The following is a 26,700-nucleotide window of genomic DNA, read 5'->3' as shown; positions in this document are numbered from 1 at the left end:
TGCAAGACTTGATTTTTTTTAGAGAGACAAAATAGGATCTTTGCAACAATAAAATAATGTGTATGGATATTCCTTGTATATCTTATCCAGTGTAGATACTATAATCTCGGTGTGTATGTGGCTAAGGATTTTGTGGAGATGTTAGTGCCAAAATTAACTTTGAAAGTAGTTTGTTAATGAAAAAGAAATTTAAAAATAACTTACTATTTCTTGTCTGCTTTAATTTGTCTCCTTTCCTTTCTCCCTTCCTTCACTTTCTGTTCTTCCAGTTTGTTCCGTGGTGTTTTTCTCTCCCTCTTTCTTGGCACTTTCAGGAACACGTTCCCTTTAGCCTGATTTCCGCCCCCCCCCCCATACTGAATTTTGATTTCCGGACGCATTTTGCTTTTCTTCGTCTTTTTGTTTAAAGTATATCTCTTACCCTTCCATGGCCTCACTCTTCAATCTGGATTTTTTTTTTTTTTCACCTTCTTTGCCTTTCTCATTAATGTCCCCCAGCTTGATTGTCCTTACCCTTACCGGTTCTTTGAAAAGGTTTCCTTCCATATTCTGTTTAGTTTCAGCCTTTGCATTCATTTACCCCACCCTCCACCTGCGCCGCCCTCCCCCACCGCTAAGTCTGGGCTCGGGGGACTAGTTGCGCCGCCAAGGTCCTGATCTTCAGTTCGGAAGTGCTCCCAGCCCTCCATCCCCTCTCAAATGCCTTCCTGGCCTCCTCCCGTACGTTCGGCTGGCTCCAGCTGCGCGGTCCAGCGTCCACGCCTTTGCCTATCTCTGGCTCCGCAAACGGCCTGGGCACCAGTCCTGGGCTCGTCGGCGCAATCGTCCAGCAACACCTCCCGGGGCGCTGTGTGCTGCCTCCCCCGGCTCTGCTTCCAGGCTGCGGGCAGGACGGAAAGAGCGAGGGTGCAACCTGGGGTCCTCCCGCGCACCCGCAGCAGACTGCGCTGCGGGAGGAGCGCCCCAGCGGGTTCGCTGCAGGAGCCCGGGTCCCCCCTCCCCCCCCCCCGGCACCTCCGAGGACTCGGGAGGTGGAGGGGTCGGGGTAGGAGGAGGGGTCTGGGCGGCCTCAGCCGGGGGCTGCGCTGCGCCAGGGCCCCAGCCACCCTCACCCCCCACGCCCTGAGTCTCGGAGGGAAGGCGAGGGGGCGCTGGTGCCCCTGCAGGTGGGCATGGAAACCGCTCTGCCACCCCTGCCGCGCGCTTGCATTTCCGCCTTGTGGGTCCTCGTCCCCGAGCGGGTACCCCCAAGCTGGGAGGCTTCGGTGCCGAGGCGGAGGAAGAACAAACGTGGGTTATGGAACCCCTGGTTTACCTCCAGTTAGTTAATTACCAATCTGTTGAGGCAAAAATGTCTGATTTGTTACATGCCTACAAATAACGCGGCAAATCGGCATACATTGTAATAGTTAACAGTAAGAATTCGTAACAAAAATAACTATTGTGAGTGTTTTCGGCACACTCTCACGTTGTCTTAATCCGTCTATAAGTAGGTGTAATCGCCCCCACCCCCCAACGCGCACCGCCCCCAATCCTTCTGTTGCCCAGGAGACTGAAGTTCTGAGGGATCTGGTGACTTGTGTGAGACCGCACAGCCAATAACTGCCGTTGGAAGTCAGGTCGGTCTGATGTCACCTCCCTGGCCTGTTTCCCAAGGAGGGCATAATATCTCTCAGGGCACAGAATAATCACGCCCAGTAGCCTCTTTGAGGGGGTGCGAACTGTTTCGCATAATTTGTGAAAACTTCCAAGTTATGTCAACGCACGGACTCATTTAAACTGCAAAAAAGGTGCCCATGGCAGGACTTGGTGAGGGGTGGCACAAGGCGATGGCAGCGCTCGGGACCGGCCCTCATCTCGGATGCTTAACTTGAAGCGGCTTGACCTTGGGAAAGTCAGTTTTCTTCTCTGGGCCCAATTTCCCATTTAGAGATACTGTGGGGGTGTAAATAAAATAATTTCTGTGACAGTGCTTAGTAAACTGTGAAGCTCCTTCGTGAGTATCAGTAACTCTGGTATCTACAAAGGTACATAGTAGAGGTGCTGAATGAGTAAAGTTTTGATGTTCACACAGCTAACGATTCACATAGGACAAAACCTTGTGTTAATCTCCTGATTTTTTTTTTTTTTAAACTGTGTGATACCTGGCTAGAAAAAGACCGCTGCCTTTTATGCTGGATGTGTATAGTCGTGAAATAGAGTATACTTTGCAGTGAGCTTTCACTTAGACTATCTGTTCATCAGTTAATCAGGAGGGTTTTTTTGTTGTTTGTTTTTTTGTGGTTTTTCTTTTCTTTTTTTTTTTTTTTTTTTTTTTGCCTGGGGTTATTGCTATGCTGCTTGTATTAAGTAAACTCAAATCTTTATAGGGCTTGTTATCAAAAGATTATAATTTTAAACTGAGAAACATGTCATTAAGTGTTGACTAAAACCAAATTCAGTATTTGCTTTCTCCACTGTCTATTGGTAGAAATTGCTTATTATCACCAATGCATGGTCGATCTGTATGTCGGCTATCCCAAGAAATTGTAGCTCGAAACCCAATTTCAACCCCAAATGCTTATATATTTGAGATCCATTTCAGTCATTGATGAAATTAAGAAACTATATGTACTCCTTTCTAGATGCAGGACGATTAAAATGATATCAAACTGAAAGTCCAATGGTTCCATGTAATAGGTTTATTCAACTTTCTTGGGTCTTCAGCAATAGCTGCGAAGATTAAAGCGATAGATCTTGGACACAGCAATATTCTAGATTCAGTCAGAAATGCAATCTCCTCTAATACAATCTGTTTTGATTTTAAGAGTAAATGTATGCTTTTTTTGATGAGAGTTGTGATGTTTCCCTTTGTGAGCCTTAAATCTTCAGGGACACTAATGAAATGTGTATGAAAACAAGAGAGAAATCACGGGCAGTTATCTGTGACAATCCACCCCTAAATGAGCAAATAAATAAATAAATAGCTGGATAAATGAGCAAAAAGGAAAAACATAATCTCATTTTCTCAAATCAGTTAAAACAAGTGACATGATGAGAAAAAATGAGACACCAGGCAGACCCTGAGCTTTGCCACATTTGCCTAAGCTTGAAAAATCACCTCTTTCATAAAGCAGGAGCAGGCGGACACTGCATGCATACCAAGTATCCGGGAAATGTGAAAAATGACAAATCTTTCCCTCAGAGCCCTGAATGGGGGGAGAGTGAAGGCTTTACAGCTGCCTCCTCACCTGCTTAGGAACGGCTGGCCCCCCTCTTGCCAGCCGCTTACCCGCAGCTTCGCCATCCCCTACACAGTAAGATTGATGGTGTTCCCATCCCAAGCAGCCAATTTCAGTCTCTCAAGAAATAATCCACTACACTGACAGATGAGTGGAATTTGACGCGTTGTCCCCCTCATCAGACTGTGCCGCACCTGGATGGCACCAGCCAGCCCAGGTCCTGTAGGGGAAATGGTTAGAGATCTGGGCCGATTTCTGCTGTCAAAATATGAAATCGGGACAATGTTTTTGTGAGGCCGTGAATTTGAGATCTGTCTTCTCAATGCAGTGGGTTAGTACACAAACAGAATGAGAATATGTTAACCAGAAAACAGACTGATTTTAATAGATTCCCCTATAGTCTCTAAGTACTTTCTATTTTTCATATTTGTGGTATTAGGAATGCACCATTTATTTTCACTTACTCACCAGTTAAGAAGGATTAAAACAGTCAATCAAATGGAAGTGAATTTTAAAATTACACAAATGAGTAAAATGTGCTGTAGATTAACAGATTTGTAATTTCAGTAATTTAATATTTGGCTAAATCAAGTTTTATTTTAGGAACAATGTAGGAAATTACCATAACAACTTGAAGAATACTCGTGCCTTTTATGTATATAAATAGTAAAGCTAGAAGGGGACACATAATTTAAAAAGAGACAAACTGAACAATGAAAACCCAAAAGTAGTGTCTTCCCTGGTTTCAGGTAATTAAAATAGACAGCTTCAACTCTTTCTAAGCATCAGGTGTGTAACAGGTGAAAAAGGTGGAATGGTTTGCTGGATGTAACTTTCTAACTTAGAATTAGTTTTTTCCCCCTTATGGATATATGAATTATGACAGTAATTTTAATGATTACTTAATTTCGAGTGTGTGGGTATGTGTGCAGGGGGGGGGCGTTATTCTTGAAACTTAATAAAATATGGATCATTTCAAAATACTTTAGTAAGAAAAGATCCTTGGGATTCTTTAGTAATTTAAAATTACAAAGATAAATTACATGAGACAAGAAGTTATAAGTGCCTAATGAATCATTTATTCTTGAGTCGCTGCTATTGTATGACAGGTGTGTATGGAAGTAATATATGGAAAGATCACTCTGAATAGAATTGTCTATGTAACTTATACTTGGACTGATTTAAAACTATATTAAGCAAACTATGTAGTTAGAGGGAGGTATACCTTTATGACTTAATTATTGCATAGTGGAACATCACCGTGCATTTAAAACTGTGATTTTTTTGGTTAAAATATTAAAAAGCATTCTTCTATATCTTATCTTTACCTTAGTATTCAGTATCAATTTATTGAAAGCTGCTTAAGGAATATATGTTAGAATACCAAGGCACATTACAATAAAGGATTGTTTTACGACTGTAGTATGGAAGATATCGTCAGAACAACAGTGGTTGCATATTGGCTTTTTAAGAATTCTTACCAGTACTGGATTGCTAAGTGTAGTGAATTGACCTAAGGATTAGAGCAGACAGGTTGTTATTTGGTGTAAGCTGGAGCTAGTGATAATCCATTGATCATCTGATTGATGTTATTGACCTTGTCCCAGAGTCAGAGTGCAGCTATGGACATTTGATAAGACCTCAAAAGTATCAAAACCAAGTAGAGATGCAAATAAATATTTCCTGTCAATCCCCTGAATTTATAAGAGAATTATCACAATGATATATAAATATTGTTACTTATGTGAGCTCAAGCCTATGGCCTCAATTCATCATAGTTAAGGAAAATAGATCTTATACCACACTGAAAACAAATATTTAGAAGCGGCACTATTGAACATTAGCCTTCAGTTGTTAATTTCTTAAAGTTCATTTAAGATGGCAACTTGAACTTTTTGAAAAAGTCTTCTAGCTTTAAACTGTGTGAAAATCTCAAAGCTTTAGTATGTAAATTGGTGCACCATTTTTTGAAAATAATCTGGCAGCGTCTCCCAAAATGTAAAATGTGCAAATCCTACACAATTCCATTTCAAGACGCTTATCCTAAGAAAATGATTGGACAGGTGTGGAAAAAAATGTATGCAAAGGTCTAGTTAATTTAATGGCAAGTAACTGGAGGGGGGCTTTATGTACATCAAAAAGAGATTGGTAAAATAAATCCCTCACAATGGGATTCAATGTAGCCACTGCAAAGAATGAGATGAGTTTATATGTATTCCTAAGGAAAAATGCCCATGATATACTGCTGAGTGGGAAAAAAGAAAAGAAAAGAAAAGAAACAGAAAATGCAGTTTCAAAATCATTTTGGAAACAAAATATTAACACAGGCATAAAAAGATGTCAGAAGAGCTATAAGCATTTTATTCGTAGTATCAGTTAAACCTAGTGGTAGGACTAGAATGCCTTGGACTTCTTATTTCCTATAGTTTTTGGCTTTTATTTATATATATATATTTTTTAAAGATTTATTTATTTGAGAGAGAGGGAAAGAGAGAGAATGAGAGAGAGCAGGGGAGGGGCAGAGGGAGAGAATCCGAAAGCAGACTGCACTCAGTGGGGAGCCAGAAGTGAAGAGGGGCTCCATTCCAGCACCCTAAGATCAGGACCTGAGCCGAAACCAAGAGCTGGCCGGTGAACTGACTGAGCCACCCAGATGCCCCAGTTATGTGTTTTTTAAGATTCGTTTTTAACATAAGTAAATATTACTTTTAACTGAAAGCTTAAAATATTAGCTCTAGTTTTATGGGCAAAATTAGAAATGTATCAAACAGTGTTGTCAGTTTAAGGGGAAAGAAGGAAGAATAGGTAGGAAAGTATCATGAGGCGCTTTTCCTTTTAAGAGCCTTAATCCAATGAAATCTCTAGGCCAGTATTTTCCAGTTCACAAAATACAGTAACCTCAAAATGCTGCTTGGAAAAAGGCTATTAAGTGTTGGGGAAGTACTCATTGTCTGGTATATTCTCCTCTTAGAGATTTATAGTGCATGTAAGTGCATACAAGTTCTGGAAAGATTTGCAGATAGGAAGCCTGATTGTGTTTAACTAAAATTTTCCAAAATTTTTTTTAAATTTGGGCAATATCTAAAGTGCCTATTCTTATCACGTGCATTGAGAAGTGTGAGCCACTGTGCTATCCATCTGCTTATCTCTCACTTTTAGTAAGGAACTAGACATATAATAGGGGCTCAAAAAGTATTTGTTACATTATTAAGGAAAGAAGGAATGAATGTTCTGGTAAAATCTGTAATTCTCTTTCATTTATTACTGCTTGTGTGTGGGTACGTGTGTATGGATCGTTGCATATGCCTCTGTGAGTGTGTTTATAATTTAGGGATACCTCAAAAAGAGAATGGCATAAATATTAAATTGTCAGTATAACACACGTATGTATGTGTGCATTGTGTGTTTGTGCAATAGTTTGTGTAGATATTTACTCTATTTGACAGCAGCTCCATTAACCAAAATAACATAAAGAATATGCTACAAATGTAGTAAAACCTTCAATCCCTAAGGTTTTCAGTCACAGCACAGGTTTTTTTTTTCCTACAGATTTAGAAAGTACTATAAGCGCGGTCTTAAGGGACTGAAGAGAAACTTCTCTTAGCAAATAGGAAAAGGCCTCTGCTTTCATTTTTTTTTGATATCAAGAGAAAACTTCACTTCATCTCTGTAGCAGGGAGAAATAACAGACAGCAATTTTTCCTTTCTTTGGGGTAAAAAGAAAATGAATTATTTTGTTAACAATTGTGTAAACTAATTAGATTCTCTAACGTTAATGTCCTCAAAGCACTTAGGGAACCCTGTTGGCCTACTGTTTCTTTCTCCTCCTCCATTTTTATATAATAAAGATCCAGAGAAAGAAAAGAGAATTGATATAATCGCAGTGATTTTCTCTCGGAAGACGGATGGATACGCTCAGTGATGTGGCTATTCATGAAGCACATTCTTCTTCCATGCAGGGAAGGAGTCAGACCAAACCTCACCCTGAGTCTGGGAGGGAGGAAGACCTACACCCTCAGCCAAGGTCATTGTTCTGCTGATGTGATGACCTGTATTTACCTTCACGGTGCCCTTACTAGACCTTCTCTTTTAGACATGCTTTGATGTCACCCAAAAATACAGACGAGCTGACTGAGTCTGCATATACCCAAATTACTTTTTGTTTCCCCCTCATGTGGATGAAAAATGGATAGATTGAGTCATAGGCTTTGAAGTGAATACAGAATGCCAGCTCCCAGGTTTAGATGAGCTACTGCACAGAGAGAAGAAAAAGCACGTCAACGCTCTTGAAATTGATAATGTATCTTAGATTCAGGTCAGCAGGCCAGTAGGTCAGACTTCCCACTGAGTGAGTGAATGTTGTGTAAGTATTCAATAAATATTTTCTCATCCACTGGGCAAGAACTTTACATCCTTTAAAAATGCAAATACTGGCAGGAAAGTACCACATTAAGCCTTTTTTTATATTGAATGGTAATGAGGAAGGAGCATCACAGTAGGGTTGGGACACTGGGGCATTCAGGATCAATTGTCAATTGCAAGCCTGCAGTAAGAGAGTAGAAGGAAGCAGTGGTTTTCATATTGTGCATAGACGTTCCAAAGAGGCCATCTATGCATCCCACAAACATAAAGTATATTTCTGTCCATCGTAGATGGACATGGCCAATACCTTCGTGCACCAGCCAGTTAGCAAAGATGATTGGGCCAGCCTGAGGGTCACTGTAGCTTCTGAAGAGCATGTGGGCCTCCGGAGGGCAGATCATATCCTTAGGATTGCCCGAGATAGGCTCAGTGTGACTACTTCATCCCATGGTTCAAGGCAAGTGGGATACTTAGACTTCTATGGATAATTTCCTTATCTTTTAAATGTCAAGTGGGCCAAACAAAACTTGACTCAGGGCTATATCCCACCTGTGGGTTATTAGTGTGTGACCTCAGACAAGATTATTTCTGGCTCCAACATTTTTTGACGTCTAATGAATTTGTCAAATCCTTTTACGAGAGCAGGGTAGAAAGAGGTGAAGGCAGTGGAGCTAAAAGGGAAATTTTTATGCACGTCTGTCTTGGCTTATTATAGGTTATACCTGTGGTTTTTGTCCCGTCCCGACTTATATCCAAATACTAAAGGGCTGAGTCTCTGGGTATTTAGTAGACAAGCTACTAACTGTAAAAGCAGCTAGTAACAGAGTATAATAAACAAAAAGCATTTATATAATGAAGTCAAGGGCCTGAACAGAGGTCTCATTTTGAATCTTAGCTAAAAATAAATTATTTTTCCTTTAGATTAAAGTTTGGCAGAAAGAGTAAACTATAAATGTAATGAAACAGAGAGAAGGATCAGGCAGCAGCGTCATGTTGCCAGTATAAAACCTTTAATTTAATACTTTATTAACGTTTTCAAAATCTAGTCTGCAGTCCACTAGTGGGTTATAAATTTATCTTGGAACTCAACAGTGTTGGGTTTTTTTTTTTTTCCTGCTCTTGTTCTTTTCAGATTTTGTGTGCACTTATTTTGCATCTGAGTGCAGTGTACTTATTAGTATAGCAATTGAATTATCATTCTATTAGAATGACGTGTAACTAAGGTTTACTGAGCTTCCCTACTTCACTATTCTATTAAGAAAACTGGCTGCCAGCTCTTGGGAACATTGCAAAGTGCCTGCATGAAAATAATTAGAATTCATGCAATTTGGGGAGGGATAATTTGTTACCAGTGTATCTTGAGTGTTGTTTGAGTTGTTTAGTGATTTTGAATTGCTGTGGTCTTTGCTTTTTAATTATAAATTAGTGTTGGGTTAGTTTCATCATTATCAATTAAATTAACTGTGGGCTGTTTTGTTAACCCTATAGTCTGTAATGATGCATGTTTGCATATTTTGGATTTTAGATTTACCAAAGAATAGACTTGAAGACATTCCTGAATTGTGGCTCACAAATGATTTACCTATATCTATATTGGAAATCATGTATATGCAATCACTCTCAAACTTATTTCTGTGGTGACACTTCTATAGTGACATTGTTTATATACTGCCTGTGAACGTATGCAACACAATTCTCAAGGAACATAGATATTTGGTTTATCTTTCTATCCATAGGGCATCATTTTATAATCTATGAACATGTTAATAGGCTCATCTCATTTTATAAAAATAATTAGTGATTCATAAATGTATCTTTCCAAGTATTTATTAACTGAGTATTTTTCCACTGGGAAGTGGAAACAGACAGGAATCGGGTATTTCGCCTCCTTGGCATGCTGTCGACAGGAAAGTTTGAATACCACTGTTTTATGAAGAAATTGTAATGAGAGACCAGCCCCACATATATCTCTGAATTTAAAAATGTGTGGCATGGCAAAAAATAAAAATAAAACCATTTTTTCTGGAAGAAAAGAAGATATAAGACAGGATAAGGTGCTGTTTGGAAGCTTCTTGGATGAGGTCTTAATAGGTGAATTGTTTTTGTAGCTTCTCATATCTCTTTATCTGAAGAAAATGCAAGACGCCATGTATTGGACATGTGCTTGAGAAACTAGGTCACTGGGTGAACATTTGTAGGGCAACATTTTTGACAGCTACTCCCAGGATTGTTTAGAAGTAAAAGCAGATTTATGGGACACAAGCTGCCAATCTCCAGCCCTCCATCTATCACAGGCCCAGGTAATCAATCACAGTGATTGTTCCCTTGGAGCCAGGATGTGATTTCAGAATCATTCTCAGTCCCGCTCCAGGCCCCGCCTATCAACTGATTGACATTGGCGTGCAAGTTGGGAGTCTTTGACCATCTCCCTTGTGGGTTAATTGACTGACCACCTCCAGAATCTATTTCCTATCCAAAAAAAAAAAAAAAAAAGTACATGCCATAAAATATTTCCTTGGAAAATATGAACCAACTGCAATTAAATCAAAATTTAAATAGCTAACTGTCTTGTAACTACTATCTACGATAATGCAGCTTCCGTATTATCGTAGACAGTAACACAGCTTCTTTCTGTCCACTTGTGAGAATTAGACAACTCTCTTTTCATTTCCTCTAGAAGTTTTTATTCCTTTCTCCATTCTTCTGTATTTCTATGTCTAAGATGCATAGTGGCTTCTGATATGAGCTCTAACCAAACAGGGTGCTCTGTGATCATAAAACATGAAACCACTTATTCTGAGCAGAGGGGATTTGGGAAGTCCCAAGGGGGGGTGATTTTGTGTTGGGCTTTGAATGTTGGTTAGGAAGTCAGCTAGCTGGGGAGGATGAAGGGCGATGGTTTCAACCAAGGGGAACAAAACACGTAAATCTAGAGGCAGATGGTAGTGATATGGTGGGCTCGTGACTTGGATGGGTATTGGCCTTAAACCAGTTGGAGAAACTTTGTATTATTCCAATTAAAGGAGAGACAAGATTTATTTTTTCTTTGTTACCGTTTTCTAATCCATGGGCTGCCTTTCAAAGTACACTGATGGTCATAGGTGGAGAGCTAGGTAAGATGGAAGGGAAGAGTCCCAGTATCTACAATTAAAGTGTCTATGGAAAGCAAGTCAGTTAATTAACAAAAATGCAGCCACTGTACTCTGTCCAGTTCTCAGTGTCCCATTAGACCTTTCACACCTTTGAGTTGTTGTTACCTTTGTGTAATAAAAGACCAAATATGTCACTACAAGTTGATTTTAAAAGTCTGGTTATTATATTAGAGAAAACTGCGTATCCCTAAATCAAAACCTGAGGATAATCATGTCTACTACTAATATACAACAGACTTAATACTCGTTATTCGACAACTGTTTATCAATGACTTATCAGGCACAAAGAACTACACTTCCACACTAATGGCAGTGGTGTCACTTTATTCTAATCACTGGTTTAACCCTCCTTCCCTCACTAGATTGTTAGCCCGGAGAGGGTAGGGAGCCCAGCAGTCTTACAATGCCTGACACAGAGTCAGCCACATGGTAAGGGTCAGTGAATACCTACTGAACGAGTGAGTGAATGAAGGACCCTAAGCATTTGATATTTCATTGAATCCTCACAATAAACTCACGAGGTAGAACATCTTTCCCCTTTGCCAATAAAAAATATCTTAAAAAAAAAAAGTTAATTGATTCATTCAAAGTCATCTAGCTTGGAAGGACAAATTGAGAATTTTTCCAGCCTTTGAATATTTCCAGCTCAGTTTCCTGAGTGTCAGCTGTGGGTAGGCCCTACTATGGTTGATTCTTATAATATGGCATATGATCTATACCAGAACCCTACATGGGAGGTACTGTTATCTCCATTGTGCAAAACACTGCAAAATTGCAGATAATATTAATAAAGCTGGAAGGAAAACTTAGGTTTGCATTGACTCTCACTCGGGTGCTCTTGCCATCACAACCAGGTACTACTTTAGCACTTAGGAACCAGCTAGTCCTGGTTAGTTTAAATTACAAAACAAGGGATGCCTGGGTGGCTCAGTCGGTTGCGCAGCCAGTTGTGATCCTGGGGTCCTGGGATCCAGTCCCCTGTCAGGCTCCTTGCTCAGCAGGGAGCCCGCTTCTCCCTCTGCCTCTGCCATTCTCCCTGCTTGTGCTCTTCCTCTCTTTCTCTCTCTTTCTGACAAATAAGTGAAATCTTTAAAAAAAATAAATTACAAAACAAATTTCTGTGTTGAGTGGCATTTTTCTGCATTAGCAGACAACCCTATCTTGGGCATTTAGCTTGGCTATATCATGCAATAATTTTGAGTCTTGTGGCTGGCTGAGTAATGCTCTGGTCTTACTTTTGCTATGCAACAGGCCTTGCTGAAAACATGCTTTCTTTTCTTATTAGGATAATAGCACCTCATTTTCAAATATTTTTTTTTCAGTCTCCTGGGTTGTTTTGTTTTTGTTTTTGTTTTTAGATTGTGGAGACCCTTTTTTGTGCTCCATGTGACAAAGCGACAACATAAGATAAATCTGCATTGATTAGACTCAGTCTTAGTGTAGATTTTCTGTTTTACTTCACATGAACTTCTAAATCATTCACACTAGAAAAGGATTCTCCTTAACTGCAATTTAACTTTTTGATAAGATTTTTTGGGGGCATTTATCATGTTGAGGCTTTATAAATTATCTAGGATACTGTAAAGTGGGCTGACCTTTCTAGTAAGTGGTTTGATCATTTGCAGTAGTGTCTTTTTGCTAAAATATGGAATTTTCTGTCTTTCATATTACACTTGCTAGATCCATGGCCCAGTAACATGTTAGGTAGAAATTGCTTATAGAATCTGATGGGAGGTCTCCCTTTTAAATTCCTCTCAGCATCAAAATAAATCTCTCTGCATTTCCCAAAAATATCCCTGTGGGTAATGATGGTAAATTCCCGCTCTATAGCTCACTCTTTCTATGGTTATACCAGTGCAGACATTGCTAATCAACCCAGATTCAACCTCTGAATCCTTCCAGGTACAACACTTCAATCACTGGGTTGTTAAAAGAGATAGAGATGATTTCAAAAACAACCACAAGCACCCCAAAACAATCATCACTTAGCATCTATTATGTTGCAGACTGTGCAAAGTGCCTTATGGGGACTTTGTTTACTTTTGAGATAAAACATGCTGTCCATTAAGGGTCTAGGCTGTTTTTATATGTAACTTAATTCACCACTCAAGGTGGGCCATGTTCTTCATTTAAAAATAATGATTTAAATAATTAAGTAAGTTAATACATATAGAGTACATGGAAAACTTCCTGAAACAGGGTAAAGTACCCTTTAACTCAGGGTTAGTGTAGCATCTACATATATCTTTGAGAATTCGATAGAGTTGACATACTGTGGGTGTTTTACCTGACCTCACCCTCTTTGCCACCAACTGCTCTTGGTGCAAAGAACCTATAGAGATAGGAACATCTTGGTGTACAATGTAAACTAGGGGTTTACATCCCACCTCTGTCATTATTACACTATTAGCACTAAATGTGGGCACATTAGTGTCGCTTTCTCTGCCTTACCCACAAAATGGGGATCCATGTTTATAAAATTCCCACTTTGCAGGTTTGCATGAAGAGTAGAGATGTCTGTTCTATACCTCCCATGCAATAGGTATCTGGCATATGGCATCTCATTGTATTATTATGTAAGTATATGAATGTCAGAGCAAAGATGATAGAGAAGTGCCTCATACAAACACATACATCCAATTTTTATCTATGAAAAAAGGATGCACATAGAAGTTTTACAACTTGAGGGCACCTGGGTGCCTCATTTGGTTAAGCATTTGCTTTTGGCTCAGGTCATGATCCTGGGATCCTGGGATTGAGTCCCACTTTGGGCTCTCTGCTCAGTGGGGTGTCTGCTTCTCCTTCTCCCCCTGCCCCTTCTCCTACTCATCCTTTCTCTCTCTCTCTCTCACTAACTGGCTCTCAAATAAATAAATAATATCTTTTTTAAAAAGGATTCCATCTTTTGATGGCTGAGGAATATTCAATTGCATATATATAGATAGATTCATATATATACACACCATTTCTTCTTTATCCATTAATCTGTCAATGGACATCTGGGCTCTTTCCATAATTTGGCTATTGTGGACATTGTTGCTATAAACATTGGGGTGCAGGTGCCCCTTCAGATCACTACATATATATCCTTTGGGTAGATACCTAGTAGTGCAATTGCTGGGTCATAGGGTAGCTCTATTTTCAACTTTTTGGGAAACCTCCACACTGTTTTCCAGAGTAACTGTACCAGCTTGCATTCCCATCAGCAGTGTAACAGGGTTCCTCTTTGTCCACAACCTTGCCAGCATTTGTTGTTTTCTGACTTATTAATTAATTTTAGCCATCCTGACTGGTGTGAGGCAGTATCTCATTGTGGTTATGATTTGTATTTCCCTTATGCAATGTTGAACATTTTTGCATGTGTCTGTTGGCCATTGTATGTCTTCTTTGGAGAAATGTCTGTTCATGTCTCTTGCCCATTTCTTGACTGGATTATTTGTTCTTTGGGTGTTGAGTTTGATAAGTTGTTGATTTTTTTAAAATAGATTTTGGATATTAGCTTTTATGGCTAATCTCTAGGTATGTTTAGCCATGGGTTCTAAGTCAGTATGAACAGGTCAAAACTTAGAGCATCCTTCCTTCGAACAGCATTTTCATATGTAATTATTGATGAAAGTGCTATAATTAGTAACTTTAGTAGAGTCTGTGCAATGCCAAATAATGATGAAGATTCGTTAATTAATTTAAACATCCGACCAATAACTCATTAACAGGAAATAGTTCCAAAGTCAGCATTGGTCCTCTGTGATTCTCAAAATGGATTATATCCTTATTATAACCATATTAAAAGAGCCACTGGTCAACTGGAATCTGAGTGTATTTATGTTTCTTAGGTGTTTTTTCTTTCTTGCAATAACTTACGCACTCTTTATCACAGGACCCATCTGCTAAAGGGTACATACTGATAAACGCCTTAGTGCCTAAATGTTTACAGTTTTCATCAGGGTGCCATCTATGTGTACTCATATGTGTACCCCATATTTTCCACTATGCATACAAAATATATCTTTGTGTATTAAAGATTGCCTAAGTATCATAGGGTCTAATGTTTTGAGACTGACAAAACAACCACTCCCCCCAAATGAAGTGCTATTGTTAGTTTCTTATGTTTTAAGACACTAAGGAATTCAAGCTAGTATGCATAGGATCTTTGGCCAAGTCACTTAACATTTCTCAGCCTTAGTTTCCCTTTCTATGAAATGTAGAGGATAATGTTAATATGAACCACAATGGGAATCATCACATAACTTAAATAAATGCCTTTTGTGAATGTAAACAATTTTATAAATATAATTTAATAAGAATGAGAAGAAGAGAGAAGAACAGTTAGAGACATGGATTAAAGATACTGTAAGATGATGATAAATTTGCGATTAGTGTTTCAGAGTTGTTTTTAACACTATACCCAACAGGCAAGAGCTCTCTTCTGAAGAGGTCAAAACCTCACAGAAGCCTTGCTCAGTTATTTGATAAAACTTTATTATCTCTTTTTTACTGTCCTCATTAACATACTTCAAAACTGCTGTTAAGTATTTCTGGCAAGCACAGCATTGAAGTAATTTTTATAATAGTATAAAGGATTTATTAATTTTAATCTTTTCATGAGTCTCTTTATATTCAATTGTGACATTAATAGGCTGCCAAAACAAACTAGAGTTAATTGTATTTAATTAAATTGTTGAAAACAAGTAAGAGTAGTTTATTATTATTGTAAGCAGAAAGCTCTATTGATGTACTTGTTTGTGTGAATAAGATCTGGTGTGAAGTTCTTTCTTCTGGGTATGGTATTATTCATCAACAGAAAGCAGTATAAAATGCTAATTAAAGAGAGTTGTCATTATAATAGAACTCTTGGAGGGGAAACTTCACATAGTATTTATAATCTTAAACCCAGTGTTTGGTAAGTGTACTAGGAATCTGACCAGGGGAGATATCCCTGTTTTCCACTGTGTTGCCTGAGGGGCTCTAAGACCATCTTTTCACATCCCCTTCTTTCCTTGGAGGAGTTGTTTGATGGTAGGAGAGTCTAAGATCTGGGTCAAGGCTTTGGTGGAAAAAAAGTACTTCAGAAGAGACCAGAAGAAATAGGAATAACTGTACCAAGAGTTAGGGATGGAGTTTAGGTAGCAAAGAATTTGAAGGAAAGATAACAGAATTATGAAGGCAGATACGTAATCTGAGGAAGGAAGATCACAATATCAGGGAAATAACACTCCTTTGTCATGGATTAATGTATGTAAATATTTTGAAGACAGGAGGACACAGAGTCAAAACTGACTTTGGAAGAAATAAATATATAATTCAGCCTAAAAAAATAACTCCTTAATTCTGTCTGATTTAGATATACATTAAATATAGATTTTTATTTAGTAGTTACTATGTGCATGGCATTGTGCTAAGAATTCCATATTATTTCATTTATCTTTACACTTAGCCCTGGAGGTAGCTACTTTTGTTCTCTTTTTTCCACTGATAAAGGAAACAGCATTCAAAGAATTTAAATAACTTGTCCAAAGTGTGCAGGTAATAAGTGTGAAGCCAGGATTAAAACTGGGGTAATCTGGTTCCAGATCCCAAGCTGTTAATGACTGAAATTCTTTGCTTCTACCAGTATTGTTTTCATTGTGATGGACGGTACTAAGATGGAAATAAATGCCCCTTAGGATAAGCTAGTTGATACTATGGTGACCTTTCAGTTCCAAATCTCAATTGCTCAAGGCAATCCTATATTTTAGCAAAGTTTATGCCTGACTCATCTGTGGTTCCCTGAAGTTGCCTAGAAGCTGTGCTCCGTGTTATCTTCAATCAGAATTAAGAACAGGGGCGCCTGGGTGGCTCAGCGGGTTAAGCCTCTGCCTTTGGCTCAGGTCGTGGTCTCAGGGTCCTGGGATTAAGCCCCGCACCGGGCTCTCTGCTCGGCGGGGGAGCCTGCTTCCCTCTCTCTCTGACTGCCGCTCTACCTACTTGTGATCTCTGTCTGTCAAATAAATAAATAAAATCTTAAAAAAAAAATAATGAAGAACAGCATCTATTCGAAATAGTACTGTTATCATGGCAGAAGAAAGAGAGAGTTTTGGAGGTAAGATCAGTAAATAAACCCTTCAGCCTGAAAGTGATACATGTCATTCTGCTCCCAACTCATTGGCCAGCCCTGGTCATATGGTTCAACCCAATGATAAGGGACCACAAAATGGGTTCCTATCACGAAAACGAGCCCGGGGGGCCAAGAATGGGTAATATTGGGTGTACAGCATTCATGGCAACCCAAAAATGCCTTAGGGGTTAGGAAATGACATTTTCTTTGTTAGGGTACTCTTCAACTCTCAGATACCCAAGTTTAGATATCTTCGCTTTTTTAGAATTTGGAGAAAGCTCCAGAAAGTTAGGTCTCTCGGTCTAAGAACAAGAGGATAATTCGGTTAATGAGTCTAAATAAATAAATAAATAAATAAAATCAAAACACAACGTGACACCAAACATCCAGTTTTGTTTTGTTTGTTCACACGTAGCCGACTTTTGAATAACTGGGAGTTACCAGGCCCCGCTCCACAGCTGAGTGAATGTGAAGCAAACCTGACCTTTTCTTCTGCGGAGTCTCTTTCCCCCAGCAAACACCTAAGGCTCTCGCTTGCTTCTCTCCTTCTCTCCCTCCACCCTCTCTTTTGTGTGAATCTAATCTGTGAACTGCTTTTCACTGTTAAGAATGGTCACCTGCGAATAAAAGGTCAAAGCGTTCACTACCACACTCTCTGGGAGGCTGTTGTTTTCTTCAGATGAAACTTTTATAGGGCATGTTGAGTAAGTAGGTGATATCTTTACATTATCCTCAGGATTTTTTATTCTTATTTTCATTTTAGTACTGGATCTGTTTCTAGTTGTCGGGCAGAGAAATCAGTTACAGATCAAATGCACCCATTTGTCAAGGATAATGCATATAAATGCTTTTATGACAGCGACAGACAAAGGCTTGTAAGGATGGATGCTGACTTTGGAAGAAAAAAAATTAATGAAGCTAGGAATAAGCAGGGAACATTGCAGTTCTAGGTGCTAAATGACTTATTTTCAAACCCTGGGAGTACAGTAATATTATTCCTCTTCCCCTTCTTTTAATAAAACAGTCTCTTAACCCATAGTGATCTCAACTGAAGAAATGTCGTTTTAGGGGAGTTAGGTTTCCCAAGAGCTGTTTTTTAAGATATAGGATTTATCCTTATTAGCTCTTCCGCCCCAAAAAAGGGCTGTGTTGATAGAGGGGGAAAAGCTGCAATGCACTACTGTGAAGCTAGAGAAAGAAAAGAAAGAAATAGGGAAGACTGTCTTGGTCCATCAACACTTTATCTGTCACAGATGTCATTAACAAGTGTTACTTTCCCATCAATGGTTCAGGAAGACAACACTCACATAGCAGGGTTCTTTTTGTGAAACGTGGATGTCTGACCTCCCACTTCCTGGAAACGGGATAAGGGTGAGGTAATTATTTTGTCAAGATTTTAAAGGACTTTCTGGATTATCTCTTATCTCTTTGCCACACGTGCACACACACATACACACATACATACACACTCCCTCATACATTGTTAAGATAATTTAATATGATACTTAAGTAACTTAAGAGTTGGAAATTACTTTAGCAAACATCCAGACCAAGCTGTCATCAGACCCTTTATTTGCCTCACAATACCCCCTGCCAAGTGGTTGTTCATTCGCTGGTTGAATCTCACCACCATATTGATTTGAAGCATGCTGAACTTGGGACTTGTTCTCTGGCCTAGATAAAATTCTTTTAATTATCATCTGCCCCTGTCCCAAAACCTCTTCCTTTCGTAGTTTTCTTGATCTCAGTTCATAGCAATTCCTTCCTTCTGTTCTTCACATCAAAAGTCTTAGACTCTCTCTCAACTCCCTTTCTCCAGATTTCACACTTAATCTAACAGCAAAACGATTTCTCTTATCTTCAGACTATATCCAGACTCCAACCACTTCTCACCACCTCCACTGCTGTTCCTGAGCCAAGCCGCCGTTTCCCTGAAGTGGATTATTAGAGAAACCTATGGTGGTGTTAGCCAATCCAAGTTCAGCTGCCTGTCACTGGAAAGATCATCAATCAAGAGATGAGTTTTGACTAGAAGGGAGTTTGAGCTTTATCTGGGAGGCTGGCAACCTGGGGGAAAGGAAGACTCTTGTCCAAGAGCCAACTCCAAGGTTTCTGGCTGGCCCAGTGGTTTTTAAAGGGGGTTAGGGCAGTTAATCAGCGAAGGGAGTGTGGTGGCCTACAACATTTCTTGATCATGTGCAGACCTCCTGGGACCAGCTACAGTTGTTATCCCAGAGCTCTGGGCTCGTGTGAGGGGGCAAGGCTCCTGTTTCTCGGTGTGCAGGAGGACTGAGTTCTTTGCACAAAGGGGAGCAAGTTCTGCTCATACACAAAGGGAGGTCAGGAAAATCATTTCTTTGATCTAAAAGAAAGAAAAAAACATTTTGCTGGAAAAAAATTGCTGGTCTAATCAGAAAGCTGAGGCCGCTTCCAACACACTTGCTGGCCTCTGTGACCTGGGAAGGTTCTGGTCCTTCACTCCCCCAGGCCAGTGGTCTGCATTCCTCAAAGTAAATTGGTTCTGTTTCACATCAAGGGCCTTAGGTCAGCGAGTGTAAGGAGCCTGTCAGCTTGGAGCAGGTTAACCCTTCAGATGGGCTGGTCTCCTGCTTTCACCTGTGCTGCCTACACTGTATTCTCCACAGAGAAAGCAGAATGGCAAGGCTGACAAGTCAGTCACATTTTGTCACTCATCCCTCCAAAACTCTCCGTAGGTTCATATTTCTCTCAGGAGAAGTCGATGGCCCTGCGCAATGTGCCCCTTTGCTTCCCCCATTATCTTGGCGACATCCACTACTGTCTTCTTTGCTCCCTTTTCCTGCATCCACACTGGCCTCCTTGTCCCTTCAAAGACACACACTTCTACACTCCTTGGCTCTTGTCTGCCTGCAGTCTGCTTCCCCAGATATCTGCAAGGTCCATGTCTTAGCCCGCTTCAAGTGTCTGCTCAAGTATCGCCTCCTCGCAGCTGACCACTTTATCTATTCTAATTTCACCCTCCTCTCCGATCTTGAGATCCCCCAAAACCACGTTCTACTTTCTGCAAATGTACTTGTGGACTTTTAACATGCTATATTGTCCACTTATTTATTAAATGTAATGTTTGTTTTTCTCCATTGGCATGTGGGTTCCATAAGGGCAGAGATTTTCATCAGGTCTGTTCCCTGATGCATCACATAGCACAAGAAGGCCCTTAAGAACTATTTGCTGACTGATTGACTGAATAAATGAATGAATGAGTAAAAGAGAAATTTTAGGGCTTTATGAGATAGAGATCATTTCCTCTATTAACCATCAAATAGCATATGATAAATATTCATTTATTGCCCCCCCACAGCCTCATAGCCTGTGGCCAAACCTTGTGACCAAAACCTGAGAAGGTAGGAACTTATCTTCATTTTTCAGGTCAAGAAAAAGAAATGCAGAGAAATTACAGGAATTGGCCAATGTCACACATCTGGTAAATGATAGAGCTGGAATTCAAACTCAGGCAGTCTGAATCTATAGCCTATGCTCCCAACCAGTGTCTTACACTCTCACATGTGTGTACCTTGTTTCTAGAAAGGGGAATATATTTACCTTGTGATGTCACTCATAAGGAAAATTAGTAACATTCTCAGCCTCCCTGGAAGGCACTTTCCTAAATTTCCTCTAAGACATGGGAAGTTTGTTGTCCTTTATGTTAGTGTGTTTTAATACTGGATAAGTTAAAATTATTAGCTCCATTTCTGCCCCCTGATACTTAGTAGAATCCTGAGGAAACTGGCGCTGGGGAAGATTATCTGGACCGTTTTAAATTTTATGGTGGGAACAGAGCAATCTCACTGTGTCTTCCATAGGAGAGCATTTCTTTCTTTCCTTTTTTAAAAAAAATCAATTTATTATTTTTTTATTAACATATAATGTATTATTAGGCCCAAGGGAACAGGTCTGTGAATTGCCAGGTTTACACAATTCACAGCACTCACCATAGCACATACCCTCCCCAATGTCCATAACCCAACCACATTCTCCCTACCCCCCTCCCCCTGGCAACCCTCAGTTTATTTTGTGAGATTAAGAGTCTCTTATGCTTTGTCTCCCTCCTGATCCCATCTTGTTTCATTTGTTCCTTTCCTACCTCCCAAGCCCCTCACATTGCCTCTCAACTTCTTCATATGAGGGAGATCATATGATAATTGTCTTTCTCTGATTGACTTATTTTGCTCTAGTTCCATCCACGTCATCGCAAATGGCAAGATTTCATTTCTTTTGATGGCTGCATAGTATTCCATTGTATATATACCACATCTTCTGTATCCATTCATCTGTTGATGGACATCTAGGTTCTTTCCATAGTTTGGCTATTGTGGACATTGCTCCTATAAACATTCGGGTGCACATGCCCCTTTGGATCACTACATTTGTATCTTTAGGGTAAATACCCAGTAGCTCGATTGCTGGGTCACAGAGTAGCTCTATTTTCAACTTTTTGAGAAACCTCCACGTTATTTTCCAGAGTGGCTGCACCAGCTTGCATCCCCACCAACAGTGTAGGAGGGTTCCCCTTTCCATAGAAGAGCCTTTCAAATGTAAAACTATCTTAGTATGTTTCTCCTTGGTCATTCTTTTGTCAGGCTAATTGAGGATCATATGAAATGGTGCAGCTGTGGGCTGGGACAGGACTATCAGTTGTGGAATCCCAATTTTTATTTAAACAGCCCTGGGTCACCATAGCTCTTCCAGCAGCCCTGCCTGCCTGCCAACTCAGATTGAATTTATCATCAGTAAGAACCCCCAGGTCTCTTTCACACATGCCACAGTGAAGACACATCTTCTTCAAGTCTCTGTCTTCACAGCTGGCTATTTGGACTCAAGTGTGGCCTTTTAATTTGTCCCTGTTCCTTTCCATCTTGTTAGATTTCAACCTTCATTTCCTGTTATTGGAAACTAAAAATTCTAGTTCTCTCATCTAATATATTAAATGGACTTATCACTTTAATGTTTTTGAATGAATAGAGAAATTTACAAGCTAAATACTAAAAAAATTAATTTCTCACTCTGTTTTATACTAAACAGACAAATCATTGAACACTGCATCTAAAACTAACGATGTCCCATATGTTGGCCAGTTGAATTTAAATTAAAAAGAGGAAAAGAATAATTTCTGTCCATCAGTAGATGTGATCAAGAATCAAGAAGATGTGGTATATATATATATATATACACAATGAAATACTACTCAGCCATCAAAAAATGAAATCTTGCCATTTGCAATGACTTGGATGGAATGAGAGGATATTATGCTAAGCGAAATAAGTCAACAGAGAAAGATAATTATCATATGATTTCACTCATATGTGGAATTTAAGAAACAAAACAGAGGATCATAGAGGAAGAGAGGAAAAAATAAAACAAGATGAAATCAGAGAGGGAGATAAACCATAACAGATTCTTAACCATAGGAAACAAACTGAGGGTTGCAGGAGGGTAGGGGGGTGGGGGGAATGGGGTAACTGGGTGATAGACGTTGTGGTGGGGCGAGATGTTATGAACACTGGGTAGGCCGATAAATTGCTGACTTGACCTCTATCTCTGAAGCTAGAAATACATTATATGTTAATTAATTGAATTTAAATTTTGAAAAGAACATTTATAATCAATTATATAATGAACCAGTATATTGTAAATAAACTTAAATTTAATAAAAAATTAATTTCTAAACATGAATCAAGCACTACCACATTCCAAGAATGGAGATAGTATGCCACCATGCCATCATTTTTTGACTTTAAGAAGGTTTTTATGCTTCTTCTTCCACATGTGACCTGAGAGATGGAAATTTCAGGAATAATATTATTTAGAGGGATAGTCTCTGATAGTTTGTTTTAGAGCAGTGGAGTGTAATAGAAATATAATGAGAACCACATATATAATTTAAAATGTTCTCGTAGCCACATTTTAAAACATTTAAAAAAAACAAGTAAAACCAATTTTAATGCTATTTTCAACTCAGCATATCCAAAATATTATTTCACTGGTTTCCTGTGGTTGCTATAACAAGTTACCACAAACTGGGTGGCTTAAGACAGTAGAAATTTATCCTCACACAGTTCTGGAGACCAGATGTTCAAAATCCAGGTGCAGGCAGGGCCACAACCTGGGGGCTCTTGGGGAGAATTCCTTCTTTGTCTCTTCCAGCTTCTCCTGGCTGTTGGTGTTCCTTGACTAGTGGCCACACCACTACAATCTTTGTTTCCTTACTCACATGGCCCCCTCTTCTGTCTGTCAAATCTCTCTTGGCCTCCCTCTTAAAAGGGCACATGTCATTGGGGACCCACAAGGATAATCCAGGATAAGTGCCTCCTCTTGAGATCCTTTTTTAATTCATCTCAAGATTCTTAATCACATTTGTTTTGCCAATAAGGTAATATTCCAGGATGCGGGGATGAGGACAAGGGCCTAACTTTTGGGGGATCACCGTCCAGCCCCCTACAATGATCATGCCCATATGTAATCAACATAAGGACTTGCTAATGAGATCTTTGACATTCTTTTTTTCTGTACTAAGTTTCTGAAATCTGGTGTGTGTTTTATACCTATAGCACATCTCAATCCAGACACTAAATTTTCAGTGGATATAATTGATCTCTATTTAGATTTTATAAAATTTAAATTTGAACAAATTGATTCCCATACTTGGGTTCTTCCAAGTGTATTTAAAAGTTTTCTGCTAAAGGGCACCTGGGTGGCTCAGTCAGTTAAGCATCTGACTTTTGGTTTCGGCTCAGGTCATGATCTCATGGGTTGTGAGATCAAGCCCCGGAGTTGGGATCTATCCTCAGTGGGGAGTTTGCTTGTAAATTCTCTCCCTTTGCCCCTTGCCCCCATCTCTGTCTCTCAAACAAACAAATAAATATTTTCTAAAGAAAAAAAAGTTTTCCGGTAAGAAACCAAATATTAGTTTTAACATTTAAATTAAATAAATTAAATTAAATTGAAATTTTATTTCCTTGATCTCACTAGTTACATTTCAAGCTCAGTAGCCAAATGTAGCTAGTGACTACTTGCTGTACAATGCAGGGCTAGAGCTTACTTTAATTATTAAAATTTACTGATAATGTATAATAGCTGATATACTCCGTTATGTAATGCCGTCTTAGCCTTAATCGGCATTAAGTGTTGTCATTTACAGTGCAAGTATTTTTGCACACCTACAGTGTGTCAGGACCGGGGACTGTGGTAATAAACAAGATAAACAGGACTCCTTGCCCCCTTGCCCCCTGGGGAAGTTCCTGTCGGAACTCACATTGGTTTTCTTGCCTTGCCTATGCCCCACAGGTCAGATGTTTGTATGAGATGATAGATAAGGAAACCAATGCAAAAATACATCTGAAAACATTGGACTGTTTTCAAAGAAAACACCTCTGTTTTCAAAGAAGTCAGTTTGCTTGAAATTTTAGAGCTAAGAACCTCAGCAGAACTTTGATTTCAGCTTTTCATCCGGCATGATCTGAATACCCCTCTAAATGCCTCTAATTAACTTCTTTTCAGGGCATTAACTTGGTGTTTTGTAAGATGAAGAAATAAGAGAATATGTTTAAAATGTCAAGACAGTGACTATAACTGGAAATAAAATGGATAGCGTTATTAATAATGGCAAACAGTAATGTCATATCAGTAAAACAAGTTATAAAGATAAAACAAGTTTCTTTTTCTTTTTTTTTTTTGACCAGCACACAACTTAATGGAGTTTTAAACCATATATCTTTTATATAGTGCATTTTGCCTGAGAGGTTTCCCAAATAAGATGCTGATTTTTTCCTCTTAATAGCAATCCTAGGTTGAAATGTACCCTTCTTAGGAAGGGAAAGGATGTCCCCTTTTTAGTGGTTTTAAAAAGACCACAAGTCAGCTCATATATTACATTATAACAGCTTAGATTCAATACCAGAAAGAACTGTACCAACAAAAAATACTGCGGCTGTAGAGACGGTCAAGTACTAAAACATGTTGCTGTTATTTGGTCAGAAGTGTCAGTTCTCATCTTTGAAACTGTTTCTTCACTTTTGAAGTTTCCGCCCAGAATCAAGTCCCAGCAAATTTTTAAGAAAAAAAAAATTTTTTTTAAGAAAAAAATTTTAAGAAGAAAAACGTCCTTATTTAGGGGTAAAAATTAGCATGTCTCTGTTAACAATATTTTAATAGGGGTGCCTGAGTGGCTCAGTGGGTTAAAGCCTCTGCCTTCGGCTTGGGTCATGATCCCAGGGTCCTGGGATCGAGCCCCACATCGGGCTCTCTGCTCAGCAGGGAGCCTGCTTCCCCCTCTCTCTCTGCTTGCCTCTCTGCCTACTTGTGACCTCTGTCTGTCAAATAAATAAATAAAATCTTTTAAAAAAATAATTAAATAAAATAAAATAAAAAATAAAAGACAATTTAGGGGCACCTGGGTGGCTCAGTCGGTTAAGTGTCCGACTCTTGGTTTCGGGTCAGGTCATGATCTCAGGGTGGTAAGATTGAGCCCCACATGAGGCCTCATGTGGGGTCTACTTGAGATTTTCTCTCCCTCTCTCTCTGCCCCTCCCACTGGTGTCTTCTCTTCTCTCTCTCTCTCTCTCAAATAAATAAATGAATCTTAAAAAAAAAAAAAAAAGACATTGTAGGCTTCATTGTATAAACATCCGCTCCAAATAATGTCGAGCTCTACTGTTTTTGTCAGAGGGTTAGTTTTGATGACTTGTGTCTTCTGTTAGATTTCCCATGGCCTCTATTTTCAGTCCTGATCTAACTGCTGCCTGAGTCATATCCCATGGTGATAAACTGCGCCCGAATCGAAGAGCCATGGTTTTTATACTTAATCTCTAAATTATACCTATTTGTATTTTCTTATAGATTTTCCTTCTCTAAGCTGTAGGGTTTATTTACTCATTGTACATACTAAAAATCGAGTCTTGGTATTTTTCTCTTCTCTGAGATTTCACTGTGTTTTTAATCTCAAGCTTCATGCCGGTACCGTTATGTTTCTCAGATTGTTTGGGGGTTTGGGCAGCCTCATCTTCGCAGAACAAACCAAGGGCTTGTTTGGTCTGTACCTGAGGTTCGTTAGTTGTAGCTCTGAAAATGCTTTTGAGTTTTTACAGTGCTTTAAAGGGTAAGCAAGTACTCTCTCTAAGCGAGCAAGTGCGCTAAAATACTGACAGGAGAAATGTAGGAAGACGTGCTAAAATTATCAAATGACGGCAGATTTTAGTCTACTCACCCCAGGTAAGTTGTGGATCTCTAGCTCCCACCCAAAGGCCCATCGAGTCCCGTGAACACATCCAAAAGAAACACCGGTTGGATGGCAACGGTTTTAGAAGGTAACATAGGTCTTTGCTGACTTAGGTTTGTAGAACTAATACAAAGGTAATTACACTTTATAAACACAGACAGAGACTTGGTTAAAATCTTGCTTTTCAGTGCAGTCCTTCCACAGCCACCTGTATCCCTGTCCATGTTTTCCTACAACCCAAACCACTCCTCTCCCAGTCACCTGGCCCGCTTCCCTCCCCACACCCCCTGGCCCTCTCTTGACTTTCCTGGCCCCATCCCAGGCTCCTCTGCTGTTTTCTTCAGGGCTACCTTAAGCCATTTATTGGGTTTAGAAATCTATTCCTCTGGAGTTTTACCCTCATACCCTCCTACCCACTGTAGCAAAAAGATCTTCCTCAGGACCCGCCCACATGCCCAAGGATTAGGGATGTTAACACTTACTAATTAATCTTTGGTTCTGTTGCTCTTCACCTTTATTCCTTATTCCTCTCCCGATTCTTTGTTCCATCCTTTTCCCTTCCTGTGTGTGGTACCCTTTCATTTCTCCCAAAATTTAGTCAGAGGAAAGAACATTGTTATG

At 39.4% G+C, this 26,700-nt stretch overlaps 1 protein-coding gene across 1 annotated transcript in view; it reads left to right on the top strand.

Moving 5' to 3' along the window:
* The window catches only part of TAFA1 (TAFA chemokine like family member 1), a gene marked incomplete at both ends in the record, with an annotated part of 491,339 nt that overhangs the window by 446 nt on the left and 464,193 nt on the right, over positions 1–26,700 (top strand). The gene's annotated exons all lie outside the window — the stretch shown is intronic.

The sequence above is a fragment of the Martes martes genome, assembly GCF_963455335.1.
Source record: "Martes martes genome assembly, chromosome: 1".
In the NCBI taxonomy this organism is placed as follows: Eukaryota; Metazoa; Chordata; class Mammalia; order Carnivora; family Mustelidae; genus Martes; species Martes martes.
The sequence above is the reverse complement of the archived record's forward strand: the minus strand, read 5'-3'. Positions and strand labels throughout refer to the sequence as shown.